This window comes from Tachyglossus aculeatus, chromosome 20 (assembly GCF_015852505.1).
Source record: "Tachyglossus aculeatus isolate mTacAcu1 chromosome 20, mTacAcu1.pri, whole genome shotgun sequence".
NCBI classification, from domain to species: Eukaryota; Metazoa; Chordata; class Mammalia; order Monotremata; family Tachyglossidae; genus Tachyglossus; species Tachyglossus aculeatus.
The window spans coordinates 19647246-19670981 of record NC_052085.1 but is presented as its reverse complement, the minus strand read 5'-3'; the positions used below and the strand labels follow the sequence as shown (position 1 = coordinate 19670981).

At 41.0% G+C, this 23736-nt stretch overlaps 1 long non-coding RNA gene across 1 annotated transcript; it reads right to left on the bottom strand.

Moving 5' to 3' along the window:
- Window positions 1-16012: 16012 nt before the first annotated feature.
- LOC119941179 lies at window positions 16013-23341 on the bottom strand. Its single transcript, XR_005455186.1, has 3 exons — window positions 23296-23341; window positions 19976-20141; window positions 16013-16038 (listed from the first exon to the last, which is right to left on the bottom strand). It is a non-coding gene; the product is annotated as an uncharacterized LOC119941179 (long non-coding RNA).
- Window positions 23342-23736: the final 395 nt, after the last annotated feature.

Here is a 23736-nt window from a genome sequence, read left to right as displayed (position 1 = left end):
GGAGGTTGTCAAATGAGCCCTCAGGGGAACTGAATTGAAGAATCTAAAATATTAGTTCATAAACACTTGGGTTTAAGGCATTTTCTATTCAGAGATATCCTATATAAATCAATAGATATTCTTATTTTTACATAACTTTAAACGTTTTCTATTCCATCCTGAGATGTAATTCTTCGAGGAACAGTAACACAGATCAAAATGATCTCTCAGTTGCCCAACTAGATATCATACTAATATTTTGGTCTCACGGCAATTAACATAAATGAGTCAACTGAAGGGTAATTTTCATAGCTTAATAAATTGTTTATGCTTCATTCCAGTCTGTGATAGCAATCTCTAAATTCAGGTAACATTTATTAATGTCGCAACTGTTACTGAAGAATTGGAACCATGAATTAAAAATACACCACTTTCAATTTGAAATTTAAATGACTGAATATTTTTGCCACTGTGGGTCATATGAATTTAAAGTCTTTCCTTATTTTAAATCTAAAGTAAATGTTCTTAATTTATTTTGATTAGTGTAAAATTGATTTTTAATTTCTTCTCACTTTTCTTTCATCCCATGGCTAATGCAGTTCTAACAGCCCTCTCTCCTGGATGCTGAGCCCACTGTTGGGTAGGGACCGTCTCTATATGTTGCCAACTTGTACTTCCCAAGTGCTTAGTACAGTGCTCTGCACACAGTAAGGGCTCAATAAATATGATTGATTGATTGATTAAAGTAAAGGTTTAAAGTCATAGGAAAACGTAATCGCATTCTTTGGGAGACTGTCGGTCAGAAAGTTAGGCCAATAAGATTTCAAGGTCCAAAATAATCGTGAATTGGTCTTTGCAGCCACACAGATGCTTGGTTAGGAATTACGTTACTTTCTTTTTGTGCTAGCTGTTGCATTTTGTTAGGTACTGTTTTCCCTTAAACTAATTTAATAATAATAATAATGATGATGGTATTTGTTAAGCACTTACTATGTGCAAAGCACTGTTCTAAGCACTGGGGAGGTTACAAGGTGATCAGTTTGTCCCACGGGGGGCTCACAGTTTTAATCCCCATTTTCCAGATGAGGTAATTGAGGCACAGAGAAGTTAAGTGACTTGCCCAAAGTCACATAGCTGACAGTTGGTGGAGCCAGGATTTGAACCCATGACCTCTGACTCCAAAGCCCTTGCTCTTTCCACTGAGCCATGCTGCTTCTCCTTGGTGCTTATTTCCACACTGCTTATGTCACTGGCTTACTCATCTCCTCCATGAATGTGTCTCCCAAACCACTTAGCCAAACCCCTGCTGCTGTTTTTAGGATTAGAGAATTCAAATCTAACATATCCCTTACCTATAATTCATTTGGATTCTCACACCTCCAAGGCTAAGGAATTAGATCGGATTAATTTGAGCAATTCAAAATAGATTGGAATTCAATTTTATTAGTTTATGCTGACTTTCACTATCCTAAAAATGAAAGCTTTACATTCTAAAAAAATTGTGGCTATGTCAACAAACTCTCCTGCTTCATAATGTATTTGGAAATGGCAAATTATTGTTTGTTTACTCACATTAGATGTAGCAAAATAATCAAGAGAAAAGGACCGTTCTGAAGGGGGCTATTAGTCATGTAATTGCCAATTTTCTCCTCATGTTGATGTGATGCAGTGAAATATGGTTAGCAAATTCAGAACTATTATATTTTCATGGATCTTCATGAGTGATGGGCCTTATTGGCAGAAAGCGCCTTACCTAACTTTCCTATTATTTAAAATTGTTTTGAATTGCCAGGTATCCTTAAGCAAACATTTAAGGCATCTAATGCAGTATGTTGGCTGCCGACCCACATTTACATCGCTAAGATGCTTTGGCTGAATGAAGATGAAGCATTAAAAAAACAAGAAACAAATATTCTTTCCATTCCCTTTCATTAGTGTTTAACGTCTTCAGTTGCTCTGATGATAATCTGAATCTTTCAGGAGGGGTGCTCGACTCTCTCCTAAAATATCGCTTCTCGTTGAGAAGGAATCATGCGTTATCAATGGCTGATTTACTACTGAGCTGCTAAATTGGCAGAGGGTGGAAAGTCATGGGGAAGAAGTAAATAGTTTCTGCTCGCAAGGAGCTTACCATGCCAAGGTGAAGACAAACAAATAAAACAGCGCGTTTCTAAGTTCAAATATAGTTTTTCCTATCAACCGACAATCAGAAGAAAGACAAACTGAGATCTGCCAGGGCCTTTCACAGGACCACAGTGACTAATTCCAGACACAGGATGATTTCCTGAATTGTACATTCACATAGCAGAATCCTCGTCCTCCACTGTTTCACCCCATCATCCATTAGCTCCTATATGTCTTGGTGTGGAATCAATCAATCAATCAATCGTATTTATTGAGCACTTACTGTGTGCAGAGCACTGTACTAAGCGCTTGGGAAGTACAAGTTGGCAACATATAGAGACAGTCCCTACCCAACAGTGGGCTCACAGTCTAACAGGGGGAGACAGAGAACAAAACCAAACATACTAACAAAATAAAATAAATAGAATAGATATGTACAAGTAAAATAAATAAATAAATAAATAGAGTAATAAATATGTACAAACATATATACATATAAACAGGTGCTGTGGGGAAGAGAAGGAGGTAAGATGGGGGGATGGAGAGGGGGACGAGGGGGAGAGGAAGGAAGGGGCTCAGTCTGGGAAGGCCTCCTGGAGGAGGTGAGCTCTGTTCAGCCAAACACAAGATGACCAGTTGGGGATCAGGTGAGGAAACCCTGGAAGAGATTTTAGTCTGGAAATAATAATAATGGTATTTATTAAGCGCTTACTATGTGCCGAACACTGTACTAAGAGCTTGGGACAGTACAATACAACACAGTTGGTAGATATGTTCCCTGTCCATGAAGCACTCACAGCAAATACCTGAATACCTGCCCTAGATTACATATCCTCTAGACTGTAAATTTGATGTGGGCAGGGAGTATGTCTGTTCATTATTACATTGTACTCTCCCAAGAGCTTAGTACAGTGCTCTGCCCACAGTAAGCGCTCAATTCATTCATTCATTCAATCGTATTTATTGAGCGCTTACTGTGTGCAGAGCACTGTACTAAGTGCTTCACTGTAATAAGCGCTTATGAATGCCACCCATCTCCTGGGAAATGAAAGATGTCTATTGGCCCATCCCAAGTGGGGCATCTTAATAATAATAATAATAGCTAGGCTATTTGTTAACCGGTTACTTTCTTCTAGACTGTGAGCCTACTGTTGGGTAGGGACCGTCTCTATATGTTGCCAACTTGTACTTCCCAAGCGCTTAGTACAGTGCTCTGCACACAGTAAGCGCTCAATAAATACGATTGAATGAATTAATTCATTAATGAGGAGGTTACAAAGTGATCTGGTGGCCCCACAGGGGGCTCACAGTCGTAATCCCCATTTTACAGATGAGGGAACTGAGGCCCAGAGAAGTGAAGTGACCTGCCCAAAGTCACACAGCTGACAACTGGCAGAGCCGGGATTTGAACCCATGACCTCTGCCTCCAAAGCCCGCACTCTTTCCACTGAGCCACGCTGCTTCTCATCCTAAGGGAGTCAAGGTGGCTTGGCCCCCTTATGATTTCCAGTTTCTCTGCTCATGTTCCCCACAAGGTCAGGATGTTATTCTCTCAAGAACCCTGGATTATAGGATTATCTTCAATCTACCCCAGTGTTTAGCTCCTGGCACAGAGTAAGCAGTTAACCAATACCATTAATAATGGCTTTATATGAAAGAAGGGAAAGACTGCGGGGTGGCGGGGGGTGAGAACACCTGCAGATTTTCCTTTTCTTATGAATTCATCCATCAATCTGACCACAATTTAATGAGCCTGTTCTTGATGAAGGCTGCAAAATGGGTTTACAACAATAAATCCATGAATTTGGGGGGAGGCACCGGCATATTGAATAATGATGACATTTATGAAGCGCTCACTATATGCAAAGCACTGTTCTAAGTGCTGGGGAGGTTGCAAGGTGATCAGGTTGTCCCACGGGGGGCTCACAGTCTTAATCTCCATTTTACCGATGAGGCAACTGAGGCACAGAGAAGTTAAGTGACTTGCCCAAAGTCACACAACTGACAATTGTCAGAGCTGGGATTTGAACCCATGACCTCTGACTCCAAAGTCCGTGCTCTCTCCACTGAGCCACTCTGCTTGCGTTGTGCCCCCTCAGACAGCACTAGGTCCTTGGTTCAGACCAAATTATTCCTTTTCAATTGCCCAGAGTTAAACAGACATGGGATTGCAAACTCAAATAATAGGAGTAAGAGGGAATGATGTTCCTAGCTTTAAGAAGTTGGTCTCCTATTTTAAGAAACGTGGGTATTTTAAAATGGTCTGAAATTGCAGGTATTTGATGCCGCCTTCTCTTTCAGGTGACAAGTCTGCCTTGAATTGAATTGTACTCTACTTGACAGGGAGTAAAAAATTGCTCTGCCCCTGAGAAGGCTGGGGGAATCACAGCGAAGCGGTATGGCCTAGTGGATAGAGTGGGGGATTAAGATTGTGAGCCCCCCATGGGACAACCTGATCACCCTGTAACCTCCCCAGCGCTTAGAACAGTGTAAGCACATAGTAAGCACTTAATAAATGCCATTATTATTATTATTATTATTATTATTATTATTATTATTAATCCTGACTCCTCCACTTGTCTTCAATGTGACCTTGGGCACTTCTCTGTGCCTCAATTACCTGATCTGTAAAATAGGGATTAAGACTGTGAGCCTAAGTGGGCTGTCTCCCACTTGATTTGCTTGTACTACCCCAGCGTTAGTACACTGACTGGAACGTAGTAAACACTTAACAAATACCATGAAATAATACTGCATATGATGATCTGATTAGATTATTCTTGTAAGCAGAACTAGAAAGAGAGAGAAAAAAGAAAGGAAGTAAGAAAGCCAGAAATGAGGAAAGAAAGAAAGAAGGAAGGGAGGAAGGAAATATTGTTCTTCTTTTGTTAACTTCCAGCTAACAAGAAGTTTGTATTTGCTCTAGCACCTTTAGACTATAAACTCCTTGAAGGCAGGGAATGTGTCTACCAGCTCGGTTGCACTGTACTCTCCCAAGTCCTTTGCACAGTGCTCTGTACACAGAAAGTATTTAATAGATACAATTGATTGATTATACTCTCACAGGGGGATCAAACATTAAAATATTTACAACTGGAGAGGTCAAAATAAATTACTGCAAAAACATTTATGAGTTCTGGGGGACAAATTTATAAGTGTTTGGGTTGTTTGATGGATGCTGGGAAATTAATGGGTTGAAGGCTTTTTGGAGGAAGGATTTTAGAAAGAGAGCTGTAGTCTGTTGTCAGTCCCATTGTCCCGATGGAAGAACAGGAACCGGAGAAGCAGCATGGCCTAGTGGAAAGAGCACAGGCCTGGGGTCAGAGGACCTGGGTTCTAATCCCGGCTCTGCCTGTTTCTTGCTGTGTGACCTTGTGCATGACACTTAACTTCTCTGTGCCCCTATCAACTCATCTGTAAAGTGGGGATTAAATCCTCTTCCCTCCAATTTAGACTGTAAGTCCCATGTGGGACAGGAACTGTGTCCAACCTGATCAATTTGTATCTACCCCAGTACTTAGAAGAGTGCTTGACACATAGTAAGCACTTAACAAATACCTACCAAAGGAAAAAAAAGATGAATTTTGCCCTACACCTTGCAGGGAACTTAAAATAAAAAGGGTGTTTTCCAGCAACTTGTAAACGATTCCTATTTTGGAAGGGTGAAGAGAGAAGGGATAGGGACAGGGCAGGAAAAGAGGAAAGAAATCAGGACCATTTTTCTGAACTGCTGTCGTTGTCTCCCTGATGGGGTCTTCTGGGTGTTCTGGTGCATATCATTAGGATTTCCCATCTAAGGTTGGGGTCATCCCTTTTTGGCACCAGAAAGGGAAATGCCCTGACTGTCACTCCTGGAGGAGCTGGCTTCTCTGGTACCTGGAGATTACCTCTGCTTGAATTGGGCCAATTCCAGGGGACTGAACAAAGGGGGAAGGCATTAAGAACCCAGGAACAGACACAGTGGCTTGTTTTTGTCTCTTGCTCTCTTAACTTTTGGGCCTCTGCTTTGCTCTTCTCTAAAACTAAAGGTTTTCCATGACCTTGGGTTCACTGGGGGCGTGCATTAAGGAACCTCCCCCGGATGAAAAGAGTTGGGAAAGTAATTTTGCGGGGGCATGAACCCAGGATAAATTAAGGTTTAGAACAGACTAGGGGTAATCTACATTTAAATTTTTTGCTGTTTTATTTATTCTCTCCTGGCTAAAGGAGACCGAAGACTATTCCTTAAGCATTTTCTTTACACAGAGTAAATATTTTTATACCTATTTTCTTTAGGGAGCATGGAAGCAATGTGGTCTAGTGGGAGTCTAGTCTCCCCTCCCCATCACTCCTACTCCCTCCCTCTGTCCTACCCCCTCCCCTCCCCAAAGAACTTGTATATATTTGTACATATATATTACTCTATTTATTTTAGTAATGATGTGTATATAGCTATAATTCTATATATTCTGATGGTAACAACACCTGCTTACCTGTTTTGTTTTATTGTCTGTTTCCCCCTTCTAGACTGTGAGCCCGTTGTTGGGTGGGGACCATCGCTATATGTTGCCAATTTGTTCTTCCCAAGCTCTTAGTACAGTGCAGTAAGTGCTCAATAAATATGAATGAATGAATAGTGGAAAGTGCATTGGGCTAGGAATAAGAGGACATGGGTTCTAATCCTGCCTCCACCACATGTCTGCTGTGTGACCTTGGGCTGATCAGTATACTTCTCTCTGCCTCAATTACATCATCTGTAAAATGGGGATTAAGACTGCGAGCCCCACGTGGATCAGGGACTGTGTCCAATCTGATTACCTTGTATTTACCCCAGTGCTTAGAACAGTGCTTGACACATAGTAAGCACTTAACAAATACCACAATTATCATTATCATTATTAGGGAGTGTAGTTTAGACTGCCTATAAACTTACTAACTCCAGGGAACAATACTACTGCATTAGGGAGGCTGCTGAGCCTTGTGACCCAGCACTTAGAACAGTGCTTGGCACATAGTAAGCGCTTAACAAAAACCATCATTATGATTATTATTTTTCTAGTCAGCTGCTACACACTTTCATTCATTCATTCAGCCGTATTTATTGAGCGCTTACTGTCTGCAGAGCACTGTACTAAGTGCTTGGGAGAGTACAATATGACAGTAAACAGACACATTCCTTGCCCACAAGGACAGCCAATTAACAGTGTTCACTGAGTGCTTACTGTGTGCAGAGCTCTGTACTGAGAGCTTGGAAACAAACAGTATTATGACAGGTTTAGGTAGACACAATCGTGGTCCACAAAGAGTTTAGAGTCTAGAGCGAGGATCTTACAATCTGGAAGGCAACATCTTTAGTTTCCTCCACAGCAGAAAGAAAAAAAGATATGTCCATAAGTGCTGGGTACATAAGTCAATCCCCTAAACTCATCTGTGCCCTTAGGGCTTCAAATCTATTAAGCACAAGGGTATGTGTTAAGTGCTGAGGCAGTATAAAGTTATTAGATTGTACCAGTCCTTAGCCCACTCAGGATTTACAATCTATTTTATTCCCATTAACCAGATGAGGAAACTGCGCTGTGTGACCTTGGGCAAGTCACTCCACTTCTCTGTGCCTCAGTTACCTCATCTGTAAAATGGGGATTGAGACCGTGAGCCCCATGTGGGACAGGAACTGCGTCCTAACTGATTTGCTTCGGATCCACCCCAGTGATTAGTATAGTGGCTGACACACAGTAAAGCACTTAACAAATGCTGCAATTATTATTATTAAGTTACTGACTTTAGGTCAAAGCTATGTCTTAACCCCAGGTCTCCCGAATCCAGGTCCTGTGAGTTGGCTAAACCATAGCTGGCATTTAAGATTAATGAAAGAAGAGACTTGAAAAAACTTTTCCATGTTAAAATGCTACATAGTGGCCTGATTTATAGGTTTGCCTGGCATAGAAATTGCACTTAAAATCAGTACCACTGAAGATAGAAGGCAAGTCAATGTTATTAGAGATGATGGGAGATTTCAGTAGAATTCTTATTCGTGATTTTGTAAAGATTGTTGTCTATGTTTTGTCCCTTCATGATTATATCGATGATTACAGTGAATGAAAGGTTAATTATTCTTTCAAGAACACTGATACTTAACTGGTTCAAATTGATGCATAGGGATTTCTTAGTCATGGTTTTCTTCAGGTTCCTGTAATTCAAATGGATTTGAATTTACCAAATTCAAACTGGAATTAAATTGCTTTCATCTGATGGGAGCAATTTCCCTGGTTAAAGTTTAGTCTTTGCCTCTGCAAGCTATGAGGGCAAAGAACTTGTTTAAAATTGACCAAATCACTGTGACCTTGCTATGGGAAATCGGGCAATGCTAATATGAATGGAGTTTGTTGTTGGTCCCAGTAGCAGCAGTAGCAATAATAAAATCATAATAAAATAACCGTGGTATTTATTAAGTGCTATGTTCCAGGCACTGTACTAAGCGTTGGGGTAGGTACAAGGTAATAGGGTGGACACAGTCCCTATCACACACTGGGCTCAGATACATAATCCCCATTTTACAGATGAGAGAACTGAGACCCAGAGAAGTGACTTCCCTAAGGTCTTGCAGCAGACAAGTGGTGGAACCGGGATTAGAACCCAGGTCCTTCTCACTCTCAGGCCAGAGCTCTATCCACTAGGCCATGCTGCTTGACTGCAATGCACTATACTAGGGGCTTAAGAAAAAATAACAGATGCACGAGACATGTATAGAGTCTACAGTCTCATGGGAGAGATAAACATTAAAATATTTAATAATAATAATTGTGGTATTTGTCAAGCACTTATTATGTGCCAAGCACTGTTCTAAGCACTGAGGGGGATACAAGCAAATCTGGTTGGACACAGAAGGGCTCACCGTCTCAATCACCATTTTGCAGATGAGGTAACTGAGGCACACAGAAGTGAAGTGACTTGCCCAAGGTCACACAGCAGACAAGTGGCAGAGCCGTGATGAGAACCCATGACCTTCTGACTCCCAAGCCTGTGCTCTATCTACTATTCCATTCTGCTTCCAAGTATTTACAAGTACTGAGAATGAAAGGAAAGCAAATTTCAGTCAGGGAGTCTAATGAATATGCCAAGATGAAATATCAGATTAAAGTCTGAACAAATGACTGAATATAGAAATGAAACTACATTTGTACATTCGTTCTGAGAAAAACAGTAATGCAAATGATGATGAAAATATTCATAATAATACAAAGAACAATTTCAAAAAGCACGGTATTTGTTTAGCATTTACTATATGCTCATCACTGTGCTAAGAGCTGGGGAAGATACAAGTGTAGATGTAAAGAGTTTGAGGATGAGAATGGGTTTAAATAAATATGGGCTTAAAGCAATCAATCAATGGCATTTATTGAGCACTTCCCAAGTGCCAAGCACTGTACTAGGCGCTGGCATTTATTGAGCACTTCCCAAGTGCCAAGCACTATACTAGGTGCTTGGGAGAGAACAATAAAGCAGAGATGAAAGACACATTCCCAAAGCAGGCTACCACAGCTGGCCGGATGATTTTCATAAAACCGCAGAAAATAAGAGAGCCTGGGAGACAGTGGATGTTGATGATCTTAATTACTTGCGGCTTTAAGAGCCAGTTAATGCACTTTTCAGTGCTATGGTTTTATTCCACCGTCAGCATGATCAATTCTGTGCTATGAGCTGTTTTCCAGTCAGAGTAACTGAACTGTACTTGATACAGAGTTCAAGGTCTTTGGAGAGTAGCCCTCAACTTTGAGTCCCCCCGTCCTCCTAGACCATCTATAACACTCCTTTCCCCTTGTATATCCATGATAATGATGGAATTTTCCCCGTGATTCTTCGAAGCCTGATCCGCTGTTTGAAATCCATCACTTCCTTGAGAAGCAGGGTGGTCTAGTGGATAGACCACCTTCTGGGAGTCAGAAGGACCTGGGTTCTAATCCCGGCTCTGCCACTTGTCTGCTGTGTGGCCTTGGGCAAGTCGCTTCACTTCTCTGGGCCTAAGTTCCCTCACCCATAAAATGGGGATGAAGATTGTGGGATAGGGGCTGTGTCCAACCTGATTATTGCATATGCCCCAGTGGTTTGAATAGTGCCCGTCACCTAGTAAGCCCTTAACAATTACCAATAATTACCAATTACCAATTACCAATACCAATAACAATTACCAATGACCACTCCTTGGTCAAGGTATGAGAGCCTGTTGAAGAAAGTGGGCTGGGAGCTGGGACCGACCCAAGTTTTTCCCTCTTTGGCAGGTCTTTTCACTTAAAAATTTCTCCTTTTCTGTTCTTAATAGTGGTGGGGGAAGATAAGAGCTTGTTTTGGTCCAGGCCAAAGAGAGAACCCTCATCACCATGAATAGTCAAAAGAAGGTGTTTATTTTAGGTGCTGATTCTAAGCTACTTTCTTCCTTGGCCTCAAATTCCCTACCCAGTAGCAGATAATTGAGGTTGGCAGCCGAGTCTGTCTTTAAAATCACTGCAGCTAATGCTATCATTCTTTTCTCAGCGAAAGGCACTTATCAGACCATGATCACACATAGCTGGTTTTCCTGGCATTTGCCTTTAAAACTATTTTCAAGATGGCATCACTCAGCATGTCCTCAATATATTCGATATTACCTGCTGCTGAACTCAATTGAAAGCACAGTCTTACGTGGTGTGTATACATAAACAATGTGATAGGGATGCACTGGAGATCGATAAATCAAACCCTAGATCCTAAATGTTTACTTACCCAGTTTAGATTTGGGATCAACTGACACAAATCAATGAATTCCTGGTCTACCACTGACAAAACACGGCCACCGACTTCTCAACCACATCCTGCCTCTGATTTGGAATGCCTTCCCTCCTCAAATCTGACAGACAATGACTCTCCCCCACTTCAAAGCCTTACTGAAGAGGCCTTCCTTGACTAAGTACTCCCTTTCTTCTTCTCCAACTCTTCTGCATTACCCTTTGTTCTTCCCCCTTCCCAGCCCCACAGCTCTTATGTACATATCTGTCATTTATTTATTTATATTAGTGTCTGTCTCCCCCGTCTAGATTGTAAGCTTGTAAGCTCGTTGTGGGCAGGGAATGTGTCAGTTTATGGTTGTATTATACTCTCCCAAGTGTTTAATATAGTGCTTTGCACACAGTAAGCACTCAATAAATATGACTGAATGAGTGAATGAATGAATATTCATGCATGGTACTCTAAGTGTTAGCATATTAGATAACCTAGGTAAACCTGGCTATGGGGCCATGATTGTCTGCTTTTTTTCCTTTCATAATATTCTCTTGAGCTTGTATGTGAGTGGGACCAAATAAATAATAATTGTGGTATTTGTTAAGTGCTTACTATGTGCCAGACACCGTACTAAGTGCTGGAGTGGGTTGGACACAGTCCCTGTCCTGAATAATAATAATAATAATAATAGTATTTGTTAAGCGCTTACTATGTGCCAAACACTGTTCTAAGCACTGGAGTAGATATAAGGTTATCAGGTTGTCCCACGTGGGGCTGAGAGTCTTACTCCCAACTTTACAGATGAGGTAACTGAGGCACAGAAGAATGAAGTGACTTCCCAAAGTCACACAGCTGGCAGGTGGCGGAGCCAGGATTAGAACCCATTACCTTTGACTCCCAAGCCTGTGCCCTTCCCACTAACCCACGCCAGCTCACTGCTTTTTGGGAGACCAGTGAGGAGGCTGAGGGATATCTACTTGAGTAGATGGTAATCTACTTGAGTGATGAAGAGTGCTTGGACCAACTGGATGGCTGTTTGGATGGAGAAGGAGCAGATCCAGAAAATGCTATGGAGGAAAAACTGGCAGGATTTAGTGACAGACTGAATGTGAGAAATGAAAGAGAACCAGAAGTCACATTCCGAGCAGCACTGTCCTTAGGGTATCTGTGTTTTTTTCTTATTATCGCTCATCAGTGAGACTTCACAACCAACAAAATCTCATTATCTGAGATTACTTGCCAAGAATTGTGATGCCAAAATGTTCATGTTCCTATGGCCTCTGTCTTTGTATTAGGTCCCCTTATTCTCACCAGGTTTATTACACTACTGTAAATTTGAAGAAATGTTAAAAAACAAAGTATTACAAATACGTGGCACAAGACTTCTTTTTTTTCCTTACATGGGCTAGTTAATATCATACAGTCAGTCAATGAAATATCTTGTTATTCAGCCAACTGGAACAGGATTCTGCCTGTATACACAGCTAGGTGTACATACGAATGTCTTCTATAGATGTTCGATAAAAACTGACTCAAGAGGATTTTTTTTAGAAGAAACTGAATTTCAATAATCCTCCACCTGAATCTTTTCCTCTGCACTACCAAGTGAATTGGGCACTTTAATTCTTCTAGGAATCTGAACAGACGAGGAGGAGGACAAGAAGGAATAGGAAGAAGAGGAGTAGGAGGAAAAAGTCTGTCCCTTTGTCTACCGACTCTGTTGTATTGTATTTTCCCAAGGGCTTAGTACAGTGCTCTGCACAGAGTAAGCACTCAATAAATACTTGATTGATTGATTAGCATAAAATAAATACCACAAGCTGCATCAACCTATCAGTTTATACCTCTCCTGAGCATTTATGGATATATGTATGCTCAACTGCATTCTCATCACCCTATGTGGAAATATTTTTTACTCGTGTCTTCAGTTAGAATGTATGCTCCTTGTGTGTAGAAAACATATTTCATGTTTCTGTCATACTTTCCCAAGTGCTTAGTAAGGTGTACTGTATGCAGTGCATTGCTCAATAAATACCTTTACTAACTAAGGAGAAAAGAGAAGGAGGGAGAAGAGGAGAAGCAGCAAGGTCCAGTGAAAAGACCATGGGCCAGAGAGCCAGAAGACCTGGGTTCTAAATCCAGCTCTGCTGTGTGACCTTGGGCAAGTCATTTAACTTCTCCATGCCTCATTTTCCTCATCTGTACCTTGGGGATTCAATTCTACTCCTTCTTACTTAGACTGTGAGCCCCACGTGGGACAGGGACTGTGCCCAACCCGATTATCATTTATCTATCCCAGTGCATAATACAACAGTGCTTGGCACATTCATTCATTCATTCAATCGTATTTATTGAGCGCTTACTGTGTGCAGAGCACTGTACTCAGCACATAGTAAGCACTTGACAAATGCCATGAAAAAAGAGGATGAAAAGGAATGAAAAGAGGAAAAAGGGGAGAAGGATATTGGACTATCCCTCTTACTCCTGTATTCATTTCTGGACCCAAATGCGAACTTGAATACATAAATAGACACACTCCTCTCCCCCTAATAATAATAATAATGGCATTTATTAAGCGTTTACTATGTGCAAAGCACTGTTCTAAGTGTTGGGGAGATTACAAGGCGATCAGGTTGCCCCATGGGGGGCTCCCAGTCTTAATCCCCATTTTACAGATGAGGGAACTGAGGCACAGAGAAGTTATGTGACTTGCCCAAAGTCACACAGCTGACAATTGGCGGAGCAGGGATTTGAACCCATGACCTCTGACTCCAAAGCCCAGGCTCTTTCCACTCAGCCACGCTGCTTCTCTAATCAATCCCTACAATCACATCCAGAGATAATGACAGATTGGAGGAGAACCTTGACAGGAAAAGTCATTTACAAGTGAAGCCCTTTCTAGCTAAAGCAACAGGATCTTACAGGTCTGGGGCCTGTATTTTAGAAGCCGCTAGTACAGTGCTCTGCACACAGTAAGCCCTTAATAAAAACCATCGATTGACGGGATTCTGCATTCAGGTGTAGCCCTTTGACAACGAGAGCCTCGCTATGCTGAACCTTTTAGAACCACGGAATGCTCTATCAAACAGTTTGAAAGCCACCAACACAACTGTGGATTTGGTACTGGAGTTTTCTGCTTGGTGAATGAATACAACTATTTTGCACAGATGGTGTTTATGTGTTAATTTGAAATGCTAAATATTTTTATAATTTGATAAATAAAACAGCAAACAACTTATGGATACATTGCAGATCGGCCTGTGGGTGTACTATTTTAAGGTAATCAATTAAGGCGGCGCAGAGTAAGTAGAGTATTCAAGACAATTTAGCAAGAAACACGTAGGGAATGGTATGATCATTAATAGCGAGTAACATATTTTTTCCTTTAGAGGTCGGATGCCTTAGTAACCTTCCTGCACACTAAGCAGAAGACAGAAAATTTACAGACAAAAAAAGAGACGTTTCTTTTGAATGTTTACCATTTGGAAGCAGTAAAATATTTCTGAGCTTAAAAACAGTCAGCTAATTTTTCTGATTGTTTTGAGGTAGAAAATAATTTTCTCCCTTTTTATTCTGTTTCACTGATTTGACACAGATTGAAATCGCAAGTACCTGATTATTCCCCAGCCAGGCAAATGAAAAACAGCATTCATTCATTCATTCATTCAATCGTATTTACTGAGTGCTTAATGTGTGCAGAGCACTGTACTAAATGCTTGGGAAGTACAGCATGCAACACAGCTATTAATTAGAAACTATGCCATTTGTACAAACAACCACCTCCTTTCATTTCTTGTACTATTTAAAAGCAGAAATGAACAAAGCTTAACACTATTTGTTTTCTTAACATATCTGTAATGCCCTAAACAACCAAGGTCCTAGGGATTTGTTCTTTCCCATTTTAATGAGAATACCACTTTCAGAATTCAGGGGATATGAACTATCATCTGGATAAATCCTCTTTCTGCCCAAGAAGTATAAGTAAACGGGGAGTATGCTTAAACCTGAGTAGGATTTCTTAAGGATGCCTGAGGGTTTTGCCTTTGGATGCAGTTAGCCTGGCTTTCAGATGGTTTATAGACAACTGAAAAATTATGGTATTCATTGAAGGCTTTACTCTCTGCCAAGCACTGTATTAAGATTTGGGGTGGGTTAAAGGTAATTAGAAGAAAAGCAGTCAAGCAATGCATGGCGATGTACATATCTACTGGGTGAAAGCCCAACTCCTCTAGGTGATTCTCCTTGATTAATTTTCCTTTGTCCTAGGTTATAGCCTCTCAATTGCCCTCACCACACCCTGGCACTATCTCAGCACTTCTGCACCCATAACTTCCCATTGCACTTTTGTACATATTGATTTACATGTCTACTATTTAAGCACTTCTCCTATGAATTACTATTTAAGTTCTACCTTTAAATTATTCTGTTTCTGCCGCCCCTGTGAAACTGTAAAGGATTGCATCTTCCACCTCTATTGTCCTCTTCCGGGCACTTAGTATAGTGCTCTGCACAAAGCAGGTCTTAAAAAAAGTATTATTGATTAATTTGATTTACCGCATTAGCCTTTTAGAATGTGTGCAGCATGGGATTTCAAGATTAGACTGCATCAGCAATGAACAGAGAGTTCTCTTGAAACACTAACCAAAGCAACTCAACAAGTAATGGACCCCCCCAGAAATATGAAGCCTCTGAGCATATAGATCTGTCCACAGTTCAGCCAATAAATGAATTTACTGAGCACTTACTGTGTGCAGAGCACTTGTTCTAAGTGCTTGGGAGAGTACAGTACAGCAGAGTTGGTATACATATTCCCTGCACACAAGGAATTCACAATTTAGAGGGGCAGACAGACATTAACATAAATTGTGATTATTTTCGAGGCGCTGTAGGGTTGAGGGTGGAGTGAAGGACTTATTGGTTAAAAATCCAAGTGCAGAGGTAATGCAGAGGGAGAGGGGGTAGGGGAAATGAGGATTTACACAGGGAAGGCTTCCTGGAAGAGACGTGAGTTCATCTGTCTCTCATATCCGCTTAACTGTATGCTGTGTGTTTTGGCTCGCCACTTACCTTATTTGATCTTGACTGCAATCTTCTCCCTCACACTTCTAGGACAGCATCACACGCTCTCTGGGGAGCTCAATAAATGCTCATAGCATTCAGAGAATTTGAATACGCATCTGCACAAATCTTCTCTCTGCCCAACTGGATGAATCAGAAGAAGAAAAAAAAGAAGTGTAAGTAAACTGGGAACAGGGATTGTGCTAAAACAGTTTAGCTCTTGTTGTAGAAAGATGAATTCTCTCCTAAACAAATTTGCAGATGTTTGATTGGAAAGCCATTATGACAAGCTTCTGGATGGGATTTAAAAATCATTCTGGAGGAAAGCAGCCTGGGTACTAGGATGAATTGTCAATGCATGATCTTAAAGCTTTAATGCCATCTGATCTTTGTTGCTCTTGCTAGCTCATTAAAAGATGAGGCTGGGAAGGCTTTAGGACAAGCAATGTACTGAAGAAAATGGGAGTTTAAAACGGAGATACTAAAATCTCTAGGTCGCTTGAACTTGGGGTCAAAAAACTACTTCAGTTTCCCAATTAAAATCTTTCCATAGTAAAGTCATGTTTCTTTTCAGGAAAGATGATGACATAAAGATGATTGCACATTAGGGGAAGTAAATGGATAGCTGCTACATATTCTATTAAACCAAGACTCACAGAGGCAATATGTTTCTTAGCAGTGAACTAGAAGATTGACTAAAATGAGGGGAAATAGCTAAAGTGTTTCTTTTCTTTTTAATGACATACTGTAAAATGTTTCTTGTTCACTTAAAATGCCCTCAATCTTCATTACCAAGAATGGTAATTCAGTCCAGTGATTTTACGAATTCCATAAAATGCTTTAGATCAATGGACATTATTTTCACATGAATTTCTAGAACAGATTCTTAGTCAATGTTGCACCCCAGCTGAAAACTGAGGGTCAACTGCTGAGGATAGGAATGTGCCTGTTTATTGTTATTTCGTACTCTCCCAAGCGCTTAGTACAGTGCTGGCACAGAGTAAACAATAAATGCAACTGAATGAATGAATGAAGAATAGATGAGCATGGCAACTACTCAATAATAATTATGGTCTTTTAGACTGTGAGCCCACTGTTGGGTAGGGACTGTCTCTATATGTTGCCAATTTGTACTTCCCAAGTGCTTAGTACAGTGCTCTGTACATAGTAAGCGCTCAATAAATACGATTGATGATGATGATGATGATGATGGCATTTATTAAGCGCTTACTATGTGCAAAGCACTGTTCTAAGTGCTGGGGAGGTTACAAGGTGATAAGATTGTCCCATGGGGGGGCTCACAGTCTTCATCCCCATTTTACAGATGAGGGAACTGAGGCCCAGAGAAGTGAAGTGACTTGCCCAAAATCACACAGCTGACAGTTGGCAGAGTCAAGATTTGAACCCGTGACCTCTGACTCCAAAGCCCAGGCTCTTACCAATGAGCCACGCTGCTTCCCACTTACTAACTATTGTTGTTGTATTGTACTTTCCCAAGTGCTTAGTACAGTGCTCTGCACACAGTAAGTGCTTAATAAATATGATTGAATGAATGAATGAATATGCCAAGCACTGTTCTAAGCACTGGGGCAGATACAAGTTAAACACATTGGACAGAGTCCCTGTACCACATGGGGCTCACACTCTTAATCTCCATTTTACAGATGAGGTAACTGAGGCCCAGAGAAGTGAAGTGACTTGCCCAAGGTCACAGAGCAGATAAGTGGCAGAGCTGGGATTGGAAACCAGGTCCTTCTTACTCCCAGACCCATGCTCTAGCCACTAAGCCACACTGCTTTCTGAGTGGCTCTCTTTGAGCAAAAGCTCCTTTAAGAAACAAGAGACAAGGAGGTAAAAGAAAAAAACAAGAGTACAATACCATGGGCATTACAACATAACTCAGCAAGGGACAGTCCAATATGGCGGGGATTTTGGCTCCCTCGTTAGCCATTTCCATTTGAAATAAATGGTATCGTCTTCGACAAAGGACAACAGCATTTACTTCTAGAAAGACACTGTTCATTTACATTCTTGCCAGATCAATAGGAGAAAAAGAATAATCCTGGGATGTGGTTCAGGGGGAGAAATACTAGTGAGAAGAGAAGAGAAGCAGCATGTCCTAGTGGATAGAGCACGGGTTTGGGAGTCAGAAGGACCTGGATTCTAATCCTGGCTCCTCGTCTTGTCTGCTGCGTGACCTTGGGCAAGTAACTTAACTTCACTGTGTCTAAGTTACTTCATCTGCACAATGGGGATTAAATCTGCGAGCCCCAAATGGGACATGGACTGTGCCCAACCTGATTAGCTTGTAATTACTCCAGTGTTAAGAATAGTGGCTGGCACAAGGTAAGCACTTAACAAGTACCATGAGAGAGAGAGAGAGAGAGAGAGAGAGAGAGAGAGAGAGAGTGAGAGAGAGAGAGAGAGAGAGAGAGAGAGAGAGAGAGAGAGAGAGAGAGAGAGAGAGAGAGAGAGACTAAAGGAGGAGAGGGGAGAAAATAAGGAAAGGAGGAAACAGCAGAAGGACCAAAAAGGTGTGATGGAGTGAGACTGTATCTTTATTGTGGACAGGAACCAACTCTATTGCACTGTTCTCTCCTAAAATGCTTAGTACAGTGCTCTGCACACAGTAAGCACTTAGTAAAACCACCGATTGACTAAGTTAGTGAAGTCAGGGGAAGCAAATTGAAGGGGAAGTAGAAGGCTAACACAGTCAGCAATTTTTCCCTCATAGGAAATGTCAGCATGAGGTGGGACCTGATTAGATTCGCTTGCTTCAGAGTAATTGGGAAATGAATTTTCTGTTTTTTAAAAAAAGAGAGAAAAGGTTTAGTTATGGAAAAGAAGCACATGATTAATAGTAGTCTTTTTCTCATAGCTTCCAAAACATGGTGAACAATAGGACAGCTTTTGTTATCTGTATAGATGCCCAAAGAGAAAACCTCCATTATTGAGGAGGGTGGTAAGAAGCAAGGGAGCTTAACAGTCAGCACAAAGAGAGGGGGTAAGAAGTCCAATACTCAGGATAGGTAAAACAAGGTGGATGAGAAGATTTTGTTGAAATCAATCAGTGGTATTTTTTGAGTAGTTATTGTGCGGGGCAGAGCACTGTACTAAGTACCTGAGAGAATACAGTGCAATAAAGGTAGTAGACATGTTCCCTGCCCACATTCAGCTTACATTCTAAATTCTCCTCTAACCTGAAAGCTACATTATGGTTAATCAGATATCCCAATTTTGACCTCTGGGGTCATTGTTGCTCAACTAAATGGAAGAGAGGGAGTGATTTTCCCCATGCCCTCTCCATCTTACCAATAACTCCCTCTTCAAATGCCACCTCACTAAATTATCTTGTTCTCCATAGAATGTATCACCTGACTTATTTATCTCATTGTTTATTATTATTATTATACTTGTTGAGCACTTACAATGTGTCAAGCACTGTTCTAAGCACTGGGGTAGATATGAGTTAATCAGGTTGGATACAGTACCTGCCCCACATGGGGTTCACAATCTAAGTATGAGGGAGAACAGAAATTGAATCTTCATTTTACAGCTGAGGAAACTGAGGCACAGAGAAGTTAAATTACTTGCCCAAGGTCCCACAGCAGGCCATTGGTCGAGCCAGGATTAGAACTCAGGGCCTCCGACTCTCAGGCCCACGTTGTTTCCACTAGGCCATGCTGCTTATCATTGTCTGTCTATCTGTCTGTTGATGTTCATCTCAGGTTATCTTCCTAGAAACCTGAGACTTTGTCAAAACCCAAAATATTATGTACTGAATCAATGATTTTGAGGGATGGGATGGGATGGTGATTATTATCATTACTATTAAGATTAGTATTTTAGTATTATTATTATTACTATGTGTAAAGCCCTGTTCTAAGCACTCTTAATACTGAGGGAGATCCATGTTAATCATGTCAGACACAGTCACTGTCCCACCTGGGGCTCACAGTCTAAACAGGAGGGAGAACATTTTTCAGTTGAGGAAACCGAAGTCAAGAAAAGTTAAGTGACTTGCCCAAAGTCACACAACAGGCAACTGGCAGAGCCGGGATTATGATACAGAAGGACTTACCTGAGAACTTGAATTATGGATTCAGGTGTCCAGATGAACTCTCATATTACTTTTGCTGATGAAAGTAGAGGTCTTTAGGTGAGTTATTTGGCTGTCAGCATCTGAATACTGGTCCCCGGCGGGAAGGGTGCAGATGGGCATGGGCAGAAGCTTGGCTTGGTCAGGTCTGAAGAGAGAAAAGGGATGTGAAGATCAAGGAGAAAAAATCACTCCACCATTTGTTTTGATATTCCAACTGACAACTGTTTTGCCAGGGAAGGCTTGTTGACTAGACCAGAGAATCAATTAGTTCTTAATCTTTTCACATCCTGTTGCGAGGGAGTTTTTCCTCTATTTCTTTCTTTCTTTTTGCTAACCTTATGTTCATTCTTGGTGACTTGCAATGGACCATTCATTTAATCATTGCTGGTGTACTTCTCTGGAAAACCTGGGGCATTATATCCAGGGATCTGATGATTTCTGAAAGATCTCTGCCTGAATTTCAATCCTTTATATCTGGAGCTGCTTCCCAATTCTAGTTCAGAGATATTTCAAAAACATCCTGTCTGACAGGGCACTGTTTGCGGGTTTAAAAATATATTCTTTTGGAAACAGAAATGTCTGAAGCAGAACATAGAAGCTACGGGGAAACAGAACAAAGCAAGGATCAAATTATCACTTTCCCGTTTTAGTGAAATGACAAAAGAAAGATAAGTTTTTCCATTTTTTTTCCTGTGTTAAGCAAGCTGGCTAGAGATTTAATAGGGTACAAATGAGACTTGCAAACAGATTTTTTAAATCTGAACTCCGTTTTTCTAGGTCAAATTATATGCTTCTCTCGTATATCGGTGGCCTTTGACTACCAAAAATACTACTTTCTATTGTTGCTGAACAAATGAACCCGCTTAAACAAGTAATCACCGCTTTCGGTTTAATTGTTCCATTTGGTCAAGAACATTGTTTCTAATTCAAGCGTGCATATTATGTGATGATTGACCTTCAGAATTAATGTGAAGGACATCAAATAAAGAGATTAAAGCAATTTTCTCCTCAGGACACTACTAAACTGAACTGAACCCCCTTTTGTATTATGGATTGGAGCAAACTGCTCATTATGGTCATGACTCTGGCACACCTCTGGACAAGTTCGATGACATTAGATTTAGAAATGCCTGCTTATATGAGGTTTCCTGTCAGCTCTAATGCAAAAGGGTCAGAAGACCTTATTTCCTAAACACAGTGAATTAAAGGTTTCAAAGGGTCCTCTAGCCTGAACATTCTTCTCAGTGTGAAAGTGAAGATGCAGTTACCAGTGACAGGCTAAAGAGGCTGGCCCTCTTTGTTACCGGTCCCATTTTCAATTTTATTAAAATTCTTCCTTGACCGTAACCTGTTTTCCTTTCAGCCCTGTCCAATTTCTTACAGGTCCCAGGCCTGGCTAGGCTGAAATTACTCCATTCAGGCCATTCCCGTGAGATTTGACTTGGCAGTGATATCTTCAAAGAGGTGGATATAGTGATTTAGTTAGCCCGGCAGAGAAATATGAGAATAAGAATAATGGGATGACATAAAGAAAGGAAAAATGTGCACTGAATATCAAGAAAAGCTCCCTTCCAGGAAGAACTGTAAAGTGATGGAAAAGTCTCCTGAGGGAGGGAGTGAAGTACTTGATTGGATGAGGCATGAAAACCATTGCTAAATAAAGAAAAATTGCAGTGGCATCGACACACTTTCTGTTTCTATCTGGTGCAGATGTCCCCTTTGTTTCATTCAGAACATGTTTTGAGAAGATGCAATGCAAAGAGAATCTGTATGGGAGGACCTTAGTTTTGCGTAGCAAAGGGGAGGGGTCTAGATTCTAATTTTTTAATGGCATTTGTTAATGGCTTAATATGTGTGAAGTACTGTCCTAAACACTGGGCTAGGTACAAGCTAATCAGCTGGGTCAGAAGGCATGGGTTCTAATCCCCACTCCACCACTTGTCTGCTGTGTGATCTTGGGCAAGTTCCTTAACTTCTCTGGGCCTCAGTTATCTCATCTGTAAAATGGGGATTAAGAATGACAGCCCCATGTGGGGCGGGGACTGTGTCCAACCTAGTTAACTTGTATCTATCCCAACGCTTAGAACAGTACTTGGCACATAGTAAGTGCTTAACATAAGTGCTTAACAAGTACCATTATCATCATTATTATTATTATTAATAAATCATATTTATTTAGAGCTCTGTGCGGAGGACTGTACTAAGCATTTGGGAGAGTACACTATAACAGACCTGGAGTATCCCGAGGAATGTACATGGCTTATTGTTACCTCTGATTCTGTCTAATATTTTTTTTTCCTCTTGAAATGACAGGTTGCTTTAAGGTATAAATATTCAGCAACTTTTACAGTAATTTTCATCGGATGTGGTCTTGGCCAACAATTCAGGCGCCTCAATGAAAATGAAGTCAGTCTCATCTTGGACAGGAATAGAAGCCACAGAGGTTGCAAACCTTGCTGACTTCTGCACACAGTGATTACGAGAAGCAGCTTGGAAGTACTAAACTACAAAGGGAATTTTGATGTGAGAAATGAAGCCAGATTGGTCACCAGATGCCACCTTCCAAAAGAAAACATTAGATGCCAATTAAAATGTACTTTAGGTTGTATTTCACTAAAGTTTTGCAATAATTATTTTCAGAAGGGCGGATGCTGCCTCCATCACTTATAATTGATGGCTACGCCTTACGCTTGCTTTTAAATAATGGGATGTTTGCAATCGTTTCCTCCATAACGGAAGGGGAAAATCCACTAGTTGCTGCAGCCGGAAAGTTTGTAAACAGCTCCATTAATGCCATGAAACCACTGACACGGAAAACAGCAGGTGCATATCTATTTTCTAATTCCTATGAACAGTCAAATATCTGTATCAATATCAAAAGTATTTGCTGAGGGCCTTCTGAAGACAGAGCCTGGAAACATCCAGGAAGAGAGTAAAAAGCAATGTGGCTTAGTGGATATAGCATGGTCTCTGGGAGTCAGAAGGACATGGGTTCTAATCCTGGCTCCGCCACGTGACTGCTGTGTGACCTTGGGCAAGTAACTTCTCTGGGCCCCAGTTATCTCATTCATAAAATGGGGATTAAGACTGTGAGCCCCATGTGGGACAGAGGCTGTGTCCAACCTGATTGACTTGTATCTACTCCAGTGCTTAGAACAGTGCTTGGCACATAGTAAATGCTTAACAAGTACCATAATTATTATTATTATTTTTACAGTGTCTGGCACATAGTAAGTGCTTAATAAATACCATAATTATTATGACAGTGGTCACCCTCAGTTCACCTTTAGGAGACTTACCTTGACTTTCAGTGACAAGGATTTCGGGGTCCTTTTAGTGATAGAATCTGGCTCATCCAGCTCCCTGTTCCTTTCCAAGTTCCCACTGTCCTCTGAGTCTGCCCAAGAGTAAAGACTGCAGTTACTTTTCTACTCCAGATCTTTTGAGCATCTTTCTTGGTCTGGATTAATCAGAGCTCATGATCCCCGCAGCTGCTACAAAAATGCTGGATTCAGTTCCATTCATCTTAATCACAGAATTGTTTACTAAGGGTTTTTTTTTGTACATGGACCCTGTGTTTTTAAATGGACAGCCTAGATCTATGCTGGTCTCGAGTTTGAATGTCCTGCAGGAATTTAAGACCATTGCGTTAAAGAACACTGCTCCCAGATGCTCTCCTTTTTTCAGATTTCTATTTCAAGTCATCTCACTGAGGCAGTTTCCAAAAGCACCACAAAATG